The sequence below is a fragment of the Grammomys surdaster genome, unplaced genomic scaffold (genome assembly GCF_004785775.1).
Source record: "Grammomys surdaster isolate TR1022 unplaced genomic scaffold, NIH_TR_1.0 146, whole genome shotgun sequence".
NCBI classification, from domain to species: Eukaryota; Metazoa; Chordata; class Mammalia; order Rodentia; family Muridae; genus Grammomys; species Grammomys surdaster.
In genome coordinates this window covers 14521359-14536202 of record NW_021604604.1, presented here as the reverse complement: position 1 = coordinate 14536202, position 14844 = coordinate 14521359, and positions in this window count along the sequence as shown.

The following is a 14844-nucleotide window of genomic DNA, read 5'->3' as shown; positions in this document are numbered from 1 at the left end:
GAGAGAAACTTGAACCAATCCCACTAAAATCAGGAACAAGACAAGGCTGCCCACTCTCTCCCTACCTATTCTATATAGTACTGGAAGTCCTAGCCAGAGGGATTAGACAACAAAAGGAAGTCAAAGGGATAGATGATATGATAGTATACTTAAGTGACCCCAAAACCTCCACCAGAGAACTCCTAACACTGAAAAACAACTTCAGTAAAGTGGTTGGATATAAAATTAACTCAAACAAATCATTAGCCTTCCTCTACTTAGAGGATAAAAAGGCTGAGAAAGAAATTAGGGAAATAACACCCTTCACAATAGTCACAAATAAAATAAAATACCTTGGTGTGAATCTAACCAAGCAAGTGAAATATCTGTATGAAAAGAACCTCAAGCCTCTGAAGAAATAAATCGAAGATCTCAGAAGATGGAAAGCTCTTCCATGCTCATGGATTGGCAGGATTAATACAGTAAAAATGGCCATCTTGCCAAAAGCAATCTACAGATTCAATGCGACCCCCATCAAAATTCCAACTGAATCCTTCACAGAGATATAAAGAACAATTTGCAAATTCACTTAGAATAACAAAAAACCCAGGATAGAGAAAACTATTCTCAACAATAAAAGAATTTCTGGAGGAATCACCATCTCTGACCTCAAGCTGTACTACAGAGCAATAGTGATAAAAAAAAAAACAAAACAGCATGGTATTTGTACAAAGACAGGCAGGAAGATCAATGGAATAGAATCGAAGACTCAGAAATGAACCCACACACCTATGGTCACTTGATCTTTGACAAAAAAGCTAAAGTCATCAAGTGGAAAAAGGACAGCATTTTCAACAAATGGTTCAACTGGAGGTCAGCATGTAGAAGAATGCAAATTGATCCATTCTTATCTTCTTGTACAAAGCTCAAGTCCAAGTGGATAAAAGACCTTCACATAAAACCAGAAACACTGAAACTAATAGAAGAGAAGGTGGGGAAAACCCTCGAATACCTGGGCACAGGGGGAAAGTTCCTGAACAGAACACCAATGGCTTATGCTCTATGGTCAACAACAGACAAATGGAACCTCATAAAATTGCAAAGCTTCTGTAAGGCAAAGGACACTGTCAATAGGACAAAATGGGCACTAACAGATTGGGAAAAGATTTTTACCAATCCTACATCCGATAGAGGGCTAATATCCAATATATACAAAGAACTCAAGAATTAGACTCCAGACAACCAAATAACCCTATTAAAAATGGGATACAGAGCTAAATAAAGAGTTCTCAACTGAGGAAACTTGAATGGCCTAGAAGCACCTAAAGAACTGTTCAACATCCTTAATCATCAGGGAAATGCAAATCAAAACAACCCTGAGATTCTACCTCACACTAGTCAGAATGGCTAATATCAAAAACTCAGGTGAGAGCAGATGCTGGTGAGAATATGGAGAAAGAGGAACACTCCTCCAATGTTGGTGGTATTGAAAGATGGTACAACCATTCTGGAAATCAGTCTGGTGGTTTCTCAGAAAATCAGACATAGCATTACCTGAGGATGCAGCTATACCACTCCTGAGCATATAACCAGAAGATGCTCCAACATATGACAAGAGCATATGCTCCACTATGTTCATAGCAGCCTTATTTATAATAGCCAGAAGTTGGAAAGAACCCAGATGTCCTTGAACAGAGGAATGGATACAGAAAATGTGGTACATTTACACAATGGTATATTACTCAGCTATTAAATACAATGAATTAGTGAACTTATTAGGTAAATGGATGGAACTAGAAAACATCATACTGAGTGAGGTAGAGGTATACCAATCACAAAAGAGTACACATGGTATGTACTCACTGATAATTGGATATTAGCTCCAAAGCTTGCAATACCCAAGATACAACTCACAGAACACATGAAGCTCATGAAGAAGGAACACCAAAGTGTGGGTGCTTCAGTCTTTCTTAGAAGGAGGAACAAAATACTCATGGGAGCAAATAACGAGACAATATGTGGGACAGATCCTGAAGGAGGGGTGTGTGGAGACTGTTCCACCTGGGTATCCATCCCATGTGCAGTCACCAAAGGTAGATGCTAATGTGGATGCCAGGAAGTGTATGCTGACAGGAGCCTGGCATATACAGAGATGGATGCTCACAGGTAGCCATTGAGGTAATCATGGGGTTCCAATGGAGGAGTGAGACAGAAGACTGAAGGAGTGAAAGGGTTTGAGCCCCCATGCAGAAAGCAACAATACTAACCAACTAGAGCTCCCAGGGTCTAAACCGCCAGCCTGGGAGCACATGGGGAGGGAACCATGGCTCCAGCTGTATATGTAGGGGAGAAAGGCATTGTTTGGCATAGGTGGGAGAGATGTGTGGGGGAAATTATAGGCTGCAGCAGTGGGGTCCCAGTGGGTTTCCACACTGCAGCAGGTCCCTCATGCAGGAGCAGGTCTAAGGTTCCAGAGGCCTGGAGGCTTTGGCACCGGCAGGCCCCAATGACACGAGGAAGTCCTTGGTTCCAAAAGGATTTATTGTCATGGCGGATGGTAGATGAATCTGGAAGTATGCCCCATAAAACTCAGGGCAGGCCCAAGTTAAATAGGGAGGGAGAAAGGGGGAGGATCCGGGGAGGCATGCTTAAGTTCCTCCGCCCTCTGGCCTTCATTAGTATGTAAATCCCTAGAGCCTGAGGCCTCTAGTCACACCCACTACTGTGCACTTTTGCAGGGGCTGTAATGGCCGGCCTATGTGACTGAGTTTTAAGGAGACTAGACTGCTTTTCAGGACCCTGGGTTCTTGGGGTACACCGAACTCCTGCTGGTTCTCACACAGAGTCTCGGGGTTCTAGGCAACTGCCCAACCATGGCCCAGAATATCCTTACGCAGTCCCACAGAGGTGGTCCTTTGTCCAGTGAAGGCTGGATGCCCCAGTGTTGGGAAATTTGACTGTGGAGAGGCGGGAGTTGGGGGTGGGTGTGTGGGTGGAGGCACATCCTCATAGAAGCAGGAAGAGAGCATGGCAGTGGTGGCGCATGCCTTTAATCCCAGCACTTGGGAGGCAGAGGCAGGCGGATTTCTAAGTTCGAGGCCAGCCTGGTCTACAGAGTGAGTTCCAGGACAGCCAGGACTACACAGAGAAACCCTGTCTCAAAAAAACCAAAAAACAAAATAAAACAAAACAAAACAAAAAAAGAAGCAGGAGGAGAGGGGATGGGATAGGCAGTTCCTGGGTGGTGGTGGGGGGAGAACATCATGTCTGAAATGTAAATAAAGTATCCAATGAAAAAATATTTCCAAAAAATCAAAACAAAAGAAACCAGAAAACAAGCAAAACACAAAACAAACAAACAAAAAAAACACAAAACAAACAGAAAAACCAAAAGAAAGAAATATGGGTTTCTTCATCAATGTAGTGTATGCAGAATTTTACATATCATTGGCTCACAATATTAACTCTGCCATAGCCCAGTGTCTAGAAGTTATATGACTTTATCCAACCATTAACATGGCTGGCAAATATGAGAATAGATACAACACTTGATGCAAGTCCTGTGTAAGGGACAGTTGTAATTTTGTTGTACCCACACCACTTAGCCAACTGTCCAGGACTTTCAGTATTGAACAGGCTTTTGTTACCAATAAGTACAAAATTTCTAAGAATGCTTATGTGTTGAGTTTCAGGAAACTTTTTCCCACAATGATTGTAAAATTGCATAACAAACAAAGAAAAACTGAAAAGTTGGTTTGAAAGACATAGTGAAGAACTTCAATTTAAAATCCATAGAAATAGTACAACAGAAATGTACTAAGCTATAAGTCTTGTATTGCTTATTGGGAGGGAGATTGCCCAATAAGAACAAGTGTCTGAATTTTCTGCCAATTGTACACTTGTCAACTATATACAAATACCCAGGTTATAGAATGTTCAAAAATTGCTTGTTCAAACACATTGTTAAGTGAGGCTTGTGGTTGCTATTAGTACTGAAATGTGTTAACTATCAAAAAACGAAATGTAATTTGTCTTTATTAAAAATGATGAAGTGCCCTTGAGAATAGCTTCATCAGATACATAATATTTGTGGGGAAAAAGATTTCTCTTCAGCATTCTCTGATTAACTATACTTGACTGTGATCCTTTTCTTGCTTGGCATTTTGAATACTTAAAACCAAAGCTAATTTGTGCTTGTTTGTATATTGCTTGGTAGAGTGTCTTTAAAACCATGTGTATATGTGTGCTTAAAACCAAAAACTAATTATGAGTTTTGAAAGCTTTATTTTCTTTTTCTTACTGTCATTTCAGTATTTTGATTCTGCAAAATATTCACTTCAATTTAGTTTATGAATTTATGTCTCGTTGCTCTCTTCTAAGTTACTGACAAATTTTATCTCACATTAAGGAGTAGGTACTGTCCTCAAATTTAAGCATATAAAAAGTAGAATGTGCGATGGCAAGTTAAGGCATTTTCCATTTCAGCCTGGAGACATGACTCTGATCCCCGGAACTCATGCATAGGTGCTATACCATATAGTTTTATGTCAACCCTAAAATGACATAAGTTAGAGTCATCAGAAAGCAGGGAGCCTCAATTTAGAAAATGGCAAATCATAAGTTCCTTCTGTAGGGCATTTTTTAAAATTAATAATCATTGGAGGCTACTTCCCTGTCCTAGCCCAAAGCTATTTTCATGTCTGAAGCTCACTTCTTTGTTCTAGCTTAAGATTTAGATCCCTGTTTGAAATTACTTCTTGGTTCTAGCCTAGGATTTAGATTCCTGTCTGAAATTACTTCTTGGTTGTAGTTTAATGCCAGATTCCTGCCTGCAGTCCATTTCCTTGTCCTTGGCCAATGTCAGATTCTCTCCAAGTAACCCATTTCCCTGTCCTTGGCCAATGTCAGATTCCTACCAGGTAGCCCCAAAAGCTCTCCATACCTCCCCCTTTTTATTGCATAAACCAGACTGATCCTGTCTTAGGTGGTGTTGACAATAATGCCTTCCTTGCCTGTCATGGAATATGCATTATCAAAAGCAATGCACTTATGTCTTAGGTAAATAAAGCTCTGTGCAGAATTTTACCCGTTCTTGGCTTGCCAGCCTGTTAAATTAATAACTCTGAGGGTCCATTTTTAGTTTCAAGCCTTGTACTTTGGCTGCCAACATAGTGATGTTGTTAGAGACAAATTTTAACATGATGGGCAGGAATTAAAGTATTCCTAGGACAAGAAGGGCTAGCATGATCAAGCTATATATGACATTCCTGATGTTTTGGGCTAGGACAGAGAAATAGGCTCAGATATTTTGGTCATCCTGATAAGCCCTTAGAAATAGTGATCGTGGGAGTGATTACAGGACTGTGTTTATTGTTCTGCTTATTCTTTGACTATCTGTATTTATTGTTTTGGTTGTTCCTTAACTATTAGCACCTATTGTACTGCTAGTTCCTCAACCTAGAACTGACCTTAATACTTGCATGCAATTTAAATGGTGCAAAAGCAAAAAAAGGAGGAGAAGGGATGGGATGGGGGTTAATGAGGGGTGGGAAAAGGAGATAACATCTGAAATGTAAATAAATAAAATATCAAATTAAAAATCTAAAAAGCATATAATCATTATGATGAAATTAGCATTATAATTTTGAATAGATAAAAAAAAATCAATGGAGGAGGGCCCAGCGCATAGTGGGTGATCCCATCTCTGGTCTGGTAGTTCTGGGTTCTGTAAGAAAGCAGGCAGAACAAGTCAGGAGGAACTAGCCAGTAAGTAGCACATCTCTACAGACTCTCCATGAACTTCAGACTCCGAGATCCTACCCTGCTTGAATTCCTACCCTTAGTGCTTTTTGATACTGAAGTGGTACATGGATTCATGAACAAAATAAGGTCTTTCCTTTCCAAGTTGCTTTGGTCATGGTCTTTTGCCACAGTAATAGTAACCCTAAGGCATGTGGCAAGAGGCAACTGACCAACAGACTCCATAAATTTAACCTTAACAGGACAGCCATCACACACACACACACACACACACACACACACACACACACACACGATATTTAATAGTATTTTATAGGAGTAGGAAAAAGGCTTATACCCCTACCATAAGGAAACAGAAGCATGAGTGAATAGTCCAAGTTCACATATATAGTGATTTTTCTACATGTGCTTTTATTCAGCCATGTCTCACTCCAAACTGGTGATACACAACTGAGCAACATTGTCAGACTCTAAGAATGAGAGGAGGTATTTCAGAAACCAGTCTTTCCCCATTCTATTATTTTATTCATTGTTCTCTGCCAAAAATGATGACTTTTCCAGAAGCTGCTGCGCACAAATGTAAGTTACTGGATGGAATTGCCTGACAAATGATGTCAAAGTATGTTCAAAAAAATGTTCTACCACACAAGTTTTTTCAAAAACAAGTTTTTGAAATAATTTAAATATTTATATGCGAAGAAGTCCCCAAGATTTCCATATGTTTTTGTATCTTCCTGAGTAGAAGTTTAATCTCATCAATAAGATATTAGAGAAATAGAAACAATCCAACTATACTGCAACGTTGGTAGGGAGTCCTTTGGGAGGTTCAATGATTAATGTTTATGGTCAAATCGATGAGATAGAGAATCATCATGAGAACACAAACACACACATGTCTTTTTTTGTCTATATGTTTATCAATATAAAGGATATAATAGAAATTTCATAGAAATTTACTAATTTTAAACAAATTTCAAAATATAATATTTAAAAGGGGGAACATTTGAAAGAAGTATTGTTGGACAATTTGGCTCTCCGAATAAATAACATGGATTATTAACTAAAAATCTTGGTAGCAGATATTGCTTTAATTATCACATATTTTCATCCAGCATAAACTATTATTGTAACATTAAGACTTCCAGTGTCTTTTACCTTTCCAAACTACATTTTGTGTTTCTTGCTGCCCTATTTGCTCTTTTTCATTGTAGACATGCAAAAAAGAGGTTATTAGTAACCATGCAACATAGTATCAGATTGTCTTGCAGTATCTTCAGCCAAAGAAATTAGTCCATTATTTTTAAATTTAGCCTTAGTAAGAACGTAGAACATATAAAGTAGGTGCATTTTTACCAAAATATCACAGAATTCATCTCTAACTCAGTTGTTCATATTCTTCCTCTTGAAACCTCTTGAGTTCATCCCTCATAGTCTGAAGAGCTTTCAGCACTACTGTTTTCCAAGCATCTAACTAACTAACAGCTTTCGCCCAATTTTCTAGTCCAGATTTCAAATAAAACTCTACATTGCTATAAAAATCAGAGATAGAGACATCAAATTTTCAATGATACCTAAAGGCTTATAGATGAAGACAGAACTATCATTTGAATGAATTGCTTGTTTGAAACAGAGCATATCTGACTATGCTAGACAGGTGAGCCTCTAATCTGTAATAATAGGTACTATTGTTTATTACCAAAAGTAATTTGTTGATATTTCATCAGTTCATGTAACTTCTATTTTCCACCCTATTACTAAACAATCATTTGGAAACTATATGTTGTAGACTGCTTTAATGTGAAGCATAGGGTCTGTTTTTTTAAGCCAGTCATCTAGCAATGACTAATGAGTTCCAGCACCATCCAGAACTGTGAGCATGTACTTCCAGTTAACATGTGCTTCCATTTGTATACATGGACAGAGGCAATTCTATTGTGCTTCAACTCATTGTGAGAAAAGCTTCTGAAGATCAGGTAGTTCTGCCATTATAGATGATGCAGTCCTACCTTTCAAGACTTGAGAAGTGCATCAGTTGTCTTCTAAACAGAAGACACTCATGACGTTTTTTGTATATGTCATAAACAATTTGCAAATAGATTTCATTTCAAGGATATTATCTTAGCCAATTTTCCTCAAAAGACTAATGTATAAATTTGTGCTAGAATAAGATTTGAGATACTGCTCAGAGGTTTCAGTGAAATTATGATTTGCTTTGTTTGAGGTAGGATAGGAAGAAGCACCATGCTGTGATATTTTGAAGTACCCTTTCTCTAGTGTCAAGAGCTACTAGGGCTAAATTTTTAACTGACAGGTTTGATGGTATCTATTGATTTCCACAGTGAAGGAATGATTACATGGTATCCACATTAAGCAGGGAGGGGGCATGGTTTCTGAAATAGTTAAAACTGAATTGAAGAGCACTGTCATAATTCTTTCCTCTGATCTTCCCTGGAGAGGTAAGCAATTGTCTGTATTTTCCTTTCTCCTCACCTGCCTCTGGAGAGCTAGCAGGTTTTCTCATCACAATTGTATTTCACAGAAAGGGTGTGAAGGTAAGTTAGTTTCCATTTGTAAAACACTCTAAAGTCAGAGGTGCTATACTTGATGACAGTGAGAAAGGAGAAGGGAAATAGGTGACAACTTGCTGAAAATTTCTGTCATTGTCCATTTGTGGATAACTTCAGGATGGCTCATAGTAAAATCTTTACCCAAAGGTATGGAAATCCATGTGCAGACAGCAGCATGCTGAGTGTTGCATAAAGCATGCTAAACACCTATTATCTCGCTGTTTCGTAATAGCCATAGTTACAGAAAGAAAAGGTGAAGCAAGCACATGCTGTTATGATGACAGGCATAAAACAAGTGTGAAAAATACTGAGGACCAAAGAAATTTCATGCCCTCAGAAAAGAGAGATGGAGAGGAAGAGCAAACACACACACACTCACACACACACACACACACATGCACATATATAAACAGAGAAAGACAGAAAAAAAGAGAAGAGGAGAGAAACAGAGAAATAGAGTGGGGGTTACAACTCATAGTTAAGTAGATGTACTCTTAATCTAATCCACCTCAATGTGGCTTTCGGATCATCTTTAAGGTTAATGTCTTTAATGGTAGCCATAGTTGTACAATTCCCTTTTATGTTTACACTCTTCAACAGAGAGTGGGAAAATGGCTCAGTTGGTTAGGATGCTTGCTGACAAGCCTGACAACCTAAGTTCTATGCTCAGTGTCCACATTGTGGAAGGAGAAAAGTGGCTACTCTGTGTTGTCCTGTGACTTTGGTATGTTTATGATGGCATAGGTGTGCATTTGTGTGTGTGTACCCTCCTCCTATACACTTAAAATAACTTTTAAAATAAATAAAGCTCTAAACCATGATTTCTAACTCTTGCTTTCCTGTATCATTCACTATTTTAAATGTTTTCCTCTAAATCTTCATAGGAGACAGATGTTATGATCTCCCAGTACATTTTTCCTGTATCACTCTAGTTAATTTAACTGAGATAATTTCTTTAATTTTTTTCTAACCTGTCAGAGTAGTTAGATTGTTTCAGAAAAATTAAAATACTAGAATATAGATATATGAAAATGGAGATTCAATATACGAAACTCTTCATAATTATATTTGGGCAAAGGCTATTCAGTCATCAGGAGTGGAGATTCAGTGGAAAAGAACACTTGCTGAGCTTGTGGAGGATCTGGCTTTGGTTTTCCATAACCACAAGTTGTTCACAATCACCTGAGACTCCAGACTCAAAAGATATAATCTCTTCCCTCTTCTGCTCTTACTAGCACCAGGTATTTATATGATTTACATACATAAATTCAGGCATAGTGCTCATATACATAAAATAAAATAAAAAGAAAATTTAAATTGTCTATGAATTGTAAGCCAGAGTCATGACAGAGCCAGTGGAGTTATTCAGTCTGATTCAAGTATACTGAGAACCATAGGATCTCTTGAAGTGAATGTTAATTTGAGGGTCAGACATAAGATGAGATATCTCAGTTCAAGTAGTGTGGCAACAGAAAAGGGAAACTCTTAACTATACTTCTGGAAGAAAACTATTTAGTTATGTGTGTATGTGTATGTGGGGTGGGGTGACCATGTATAAGCTTAAGTGTACACAGAGTCCAGAAGATAACATTGTAGTGCACACCCTGCACTTGGAGTTACAGGCATCCCTGAGTTACACAGTAAGGACTATGTGAACCAAAATTGTTTTCTCTGTAAAAAGAGTGCTTGCTTCTAACCACTGAGATATCTCTCTAGCCTTCAACCACCATTCTTTTCATATGCTTTCAATGTATTAGGTGATAGCCAAACCTTTGGGAGGAGTACCTATCTTACCCAAACTATTCAAATGGTGATTTACTTCAGAAGTATCCTAACAGATACTCCAATAGTCCATGTTAACATCGGTATCTAGCAGTCCATTCAAGTATTATTACATTGGTGTCTGTCTTACACCTGCATTGCTGTAAGCCCTTAATCGTATGAGGCGACATATACGCATACATATAATCATTCTGATGTCAAGGAGTAGCACAACAATGACTTTACTGAGGTTGTCTTCCAATAACACTGAACCCAGGGAAGTTAGCATGATATTATCCTAGATTGCCTCTTGTTTGTCATAGATGCTTGGTCATAATAATAGGAATAAACTTACATTTCTAAAATGGGTCTTGCTATACTGACAGCATTTTGATCACCCTATTACTCCTTCTCTAACATTATTTTCTTTGGCCTCATAGTGTAAACACAGGCACATACCTCCTTCTTACCCCAATTTCTTTAGAACATTGTTTCTTCTATACAACTTTTGAAGACCAAGAGATATTTCTCCAGGCTTTATTTTTCTGCATCATTCTGTGTTACAATATATGTCTCAAGCTTACAAATACATATATTTTACATATTCTATTTACATATCCATTTGTATTATTGCCTGATGTGAACACTAATTTGGATTAGTGCATTTAATTGGATTAATTGCACTTAATTGGATTAAGAATTTCCAAGAGAATTGGTGAGACACACGTTTGGGTATGTTTATAACAGTATTTCTGGAGAAGAATAATTATGGGAAATAGCTGCCCTGCATGTACATATAGCACCGTCTCATTGACTGAGAACCAGAAGGAAAATGATAAGTCAGTCAAGCATAAACTTTCCCTTTTTCGGTTTCCTTATATGTACACAAACCCGGACTAATTCATGACAATGGCTTCCTCATAGGAAAGGCTGTATCCCTCTCAACTATGAGACAAAATAAACTATCCCTACCTCAAGTTATTTTTAGTCAGGTACTAGGTTGCAACAAAAAGGGCAGTGACTACTGCATCTATAGTGAGGTCTGTGAGGAAACAGGGTTGTATATCATTTGTGTTTTCAGATCCCAGCACGTAACCACAAGAAAAACATCTAATGACAAATGAACAAAAGAGACAGAAAACATGTGAGCAGAGGTAATAAAGAGAGTAAGGAGCAAAGATGGCAGAAAAACCAGAGACTCCAATGCATTCTCCCTAGGAAACATTAGTATAGTGCCCTTAAATTAAAATTAGACTGCAATAAAATATATTTCACAAAATATTTGCTATTTTAAAAAACACAATATGGTAGTACGTTATATTGAAACACAGCTGCTCTAAAAGTGTAATTTACAATAACACACTTGCAAGTAAATATTTTCTAAGGATGAAGAATTTTAACAACATATATCTTTGGAGAAACTATAAAGTGACACACATGCCTCTAATATCAAGATTTTTCTATTAACTTGAAACTTAAGTTTAGTAAGGCATTATAACAAGCCTTGAAAGAAAGACATGGTTAGGCCAATAAACAAACACACACACACACACGCACACACACGCACACACACATACATGCTGCATTTTCCCGTAGAGAGCATACTCAGTTGTCATAAGAATTACAAATTCCGGGCAGTGTAGGCCCATGCCTTTAATCCCAGCACTTGGGAGGCATAGGCAGGTGGATTTCTGAGTTGGAGGCCAGCCTGGTCTACAGAGTGAGTTCTAGGACAGCCAGGGCTGCACAGAGACACCCTGTCTCAAAAAAAAGAAAGAAAAGAAAAAAGAAAGAAGAAAAAAAAGAAGAAAAAAGAATTACAAGTAACTTACCATGATGAAGTGATAAACCAATCATTTAAACCTATACTTACAGCTTAGAACCCTAAGTCTTTATGTGCTTGTAAGGTAGAAAATACTCCAAATAATAGAGTATAAATAATGTAACTATGTGAAAATACATATACAAATACATATATTTTCTACATAAAACACACACATAATATTCTATACCTTTAGTTTCCTTGATAACTGATGAAATTGCAGCCCTACTAGTAAATTTAAACTAAACTGTGTGGAATATGAAATTAAAACATCCTAATTTTGATGTAAGTATTACTAGTTTTAAGTGTAATTTTCAGTGGTAATATCTCCCTCAGGTCTTGCACTGTCTTAATTTAAATAATAATTCATATTTAAAATCTATATTTTTCAAAAACACTATATGGTATTTTATACAATGTACATCATTATATGAATTTCTCTGAGATACTAGCAAAACTAATTCTTAAGGGTGATTATATAAAGAGAACATTATACCATAAAGAAAAGTCCTTCTGTCATCTAACTGTTTGGAACAGTCCAATGTGAGATCTCTGCTATGATTTAGTGGCTAAGCAGCCAGCAACAACAGTCTATTATATGAAATGGTGTCGTGTTACATGGTTCTGGAAGCCATGGTGTCTCATGCTTTGTTGTCCACAAACTGGAAACTCAGAAAATGTGCTGACATCTAGAATGCTTTGAAGCTCATAATAAGAGTGCCAGTTGGAGAAGATCAGCATCACCATACATCTGGAAACACCCTGCCAAATGTACCATCTAGCCAAATATTCCTGGATCCAATGATATAGTAAACTTGACCCACTAATTTAAACTTCAGAAATGTCAAGACTTCCCTTAAACTCAGTGAAGGATTTCCCATAATGATTACAATAATTACAACAAATTACATATGAAACACATTTATCAATTCCAGTAAAAATAAAGGGAAAGTCATCTGTGAAATCTTATTCATGGATGACAACTGTTCAAGACTTGATTGAGATGGTTGTCATCGGATTCAGAGTTTTCTACTTGTTGAAGTCTGATCTTATGTTTACTAATTACATCTGAAATCACCCCTTCTAGTTCTAAACAAATTCGTATTCTAAAATACTTTAGCTTTTAGGATTTTAACATGAATTTGGAGAGATATAATTCAATTCATTACAGAAATCTTGACTTTTCAGTTAGCTCAATCCAGTATCCCAGTTGAAAAGGAAAACAAAGCAAACAAAAAACCCTAAATCAAAACACAAACAAAAAACAAAAACAAAAGGAATAGAGGAATGGAGTGAATGGCAAAGCTGGGTATTGGTAGAAGAAATGGTTTCGTGTGTTGTAACTTCAAACTTTTGATATATTAAGATAAGGAGCTTAGTGTAATAACCAAGATCCATCACAGACTTGGAGGGTTTAATGTAATGTATTGCTGTCCTCTCAGCCCTAGTGGGCACAATGCCTTTCATTTTACCATTACATTCCTGTTGAAATTACCTGTATGTAAGTGTCTCTGTATTAGTCACTGTTCCTGTGTGTCTTATTTCAGGTTTTACTGCTATGAACAGATACCATGACCAAGGTAACCTTAATGAAAGACAACATTTAATTAAGGACAGCGTACAGGTTCAGAGTCCATTATCAGAGCATGACTGCATGTAGGCAGGCATGATGGCGAAGGAGCTGAGAGTTCCACATCTCATTCCAAAGGCAAAAAGCAGAAGACTAAAGTCCAGGGAGTTAGGATGAGGGTCTTAAAGCCCACGCCCACAGTGGCACACTTCCTCCAACAAGTCCACAGTTACTCTAAAGTCACACCTCCTAATGGTGCCACTCCCTGGGCCAAGCCTATTCAAAGCACCACACCATGGCTTGACCAAATACCTAACAAGATGCTACTTAAATGAGAAAGGATTTATTATGTCTAATGGCTTTTTAAGTCTACCATGGCAGGGAAGAAGTGGAATGTGACTATCTCATGTGTGACAACAGAGTTATAGCATTCTTTTCTCACATCTCAGTGACAAGGTAGCAGAAATGACAGGAATCAGGATCAGGCTCTAACCTTCATTACTCTCCCTTCAGACATCAACTTTCTCCCTCTATGTCTTTTGGTCCATAACCGAGCACCAAGAGCTGGAAAGAAAAGGGTTCAAGTACCTGTGCCTACTGGGTGGCATTTTATATCCAGATTCTAATAATCTCTTGCTGTCAAAGAGGCCCCTATTGTTAGATTCCCATTTCTAAAGACCAATGCTGTCACCAATTATTTAAAGCAAGCTTATTATTTTTGCATTCTTTGAGTTTATATTTTTTCTCTCTCCCACTAACAGACACTTATTTTTTCTGATAATCCAGTGACAAAATATTACAATGTGATCTATCTAATCTTAACTGGATCTCAATGACTTTATTAACCAATGCATAGTCTGGGACCAAGAAATGTCTGTGTAGCCACAGAACTGATGTAAGTGATTATTAAGGTCACATTAAACAGCTCAAGTCCTTTTTTTTTTTTTTAATCCTAGGTTTCTAGACTGTTGTTCTGAATGTCACATCAGATAAGATAAATTTTCATTGCCTCCTAGACATAGTCTAATAAAGGAGGATGGTATCATTTTCAGGAGATAATCAATACACTGACATTTTACAAGAATGATGTCCTCACAGACATTTAAGAGCCACGTAAATAAGCAACTGCTACATTCCAGCAGCTAGAATGGAGCAGCATGTCTATTACTTCAGAATGCCTTTTATCTAGGGAGTCGACAATGAGTTAATCATAATTTGTAACATACAAGAAATTTAAGTATGGTAAAAGGCCTTTTCAAGACTTCAGTGGAAGAAAGTCACCAGCTTGTTTTCTCAGTTCTTAGAGAAAACAGCTAACATGTATTCATGTGTTAGAGAGACAGAGAGGGAGAGGGAGAGGGAGAGGGAGAGGGAGAGGGAGAGGG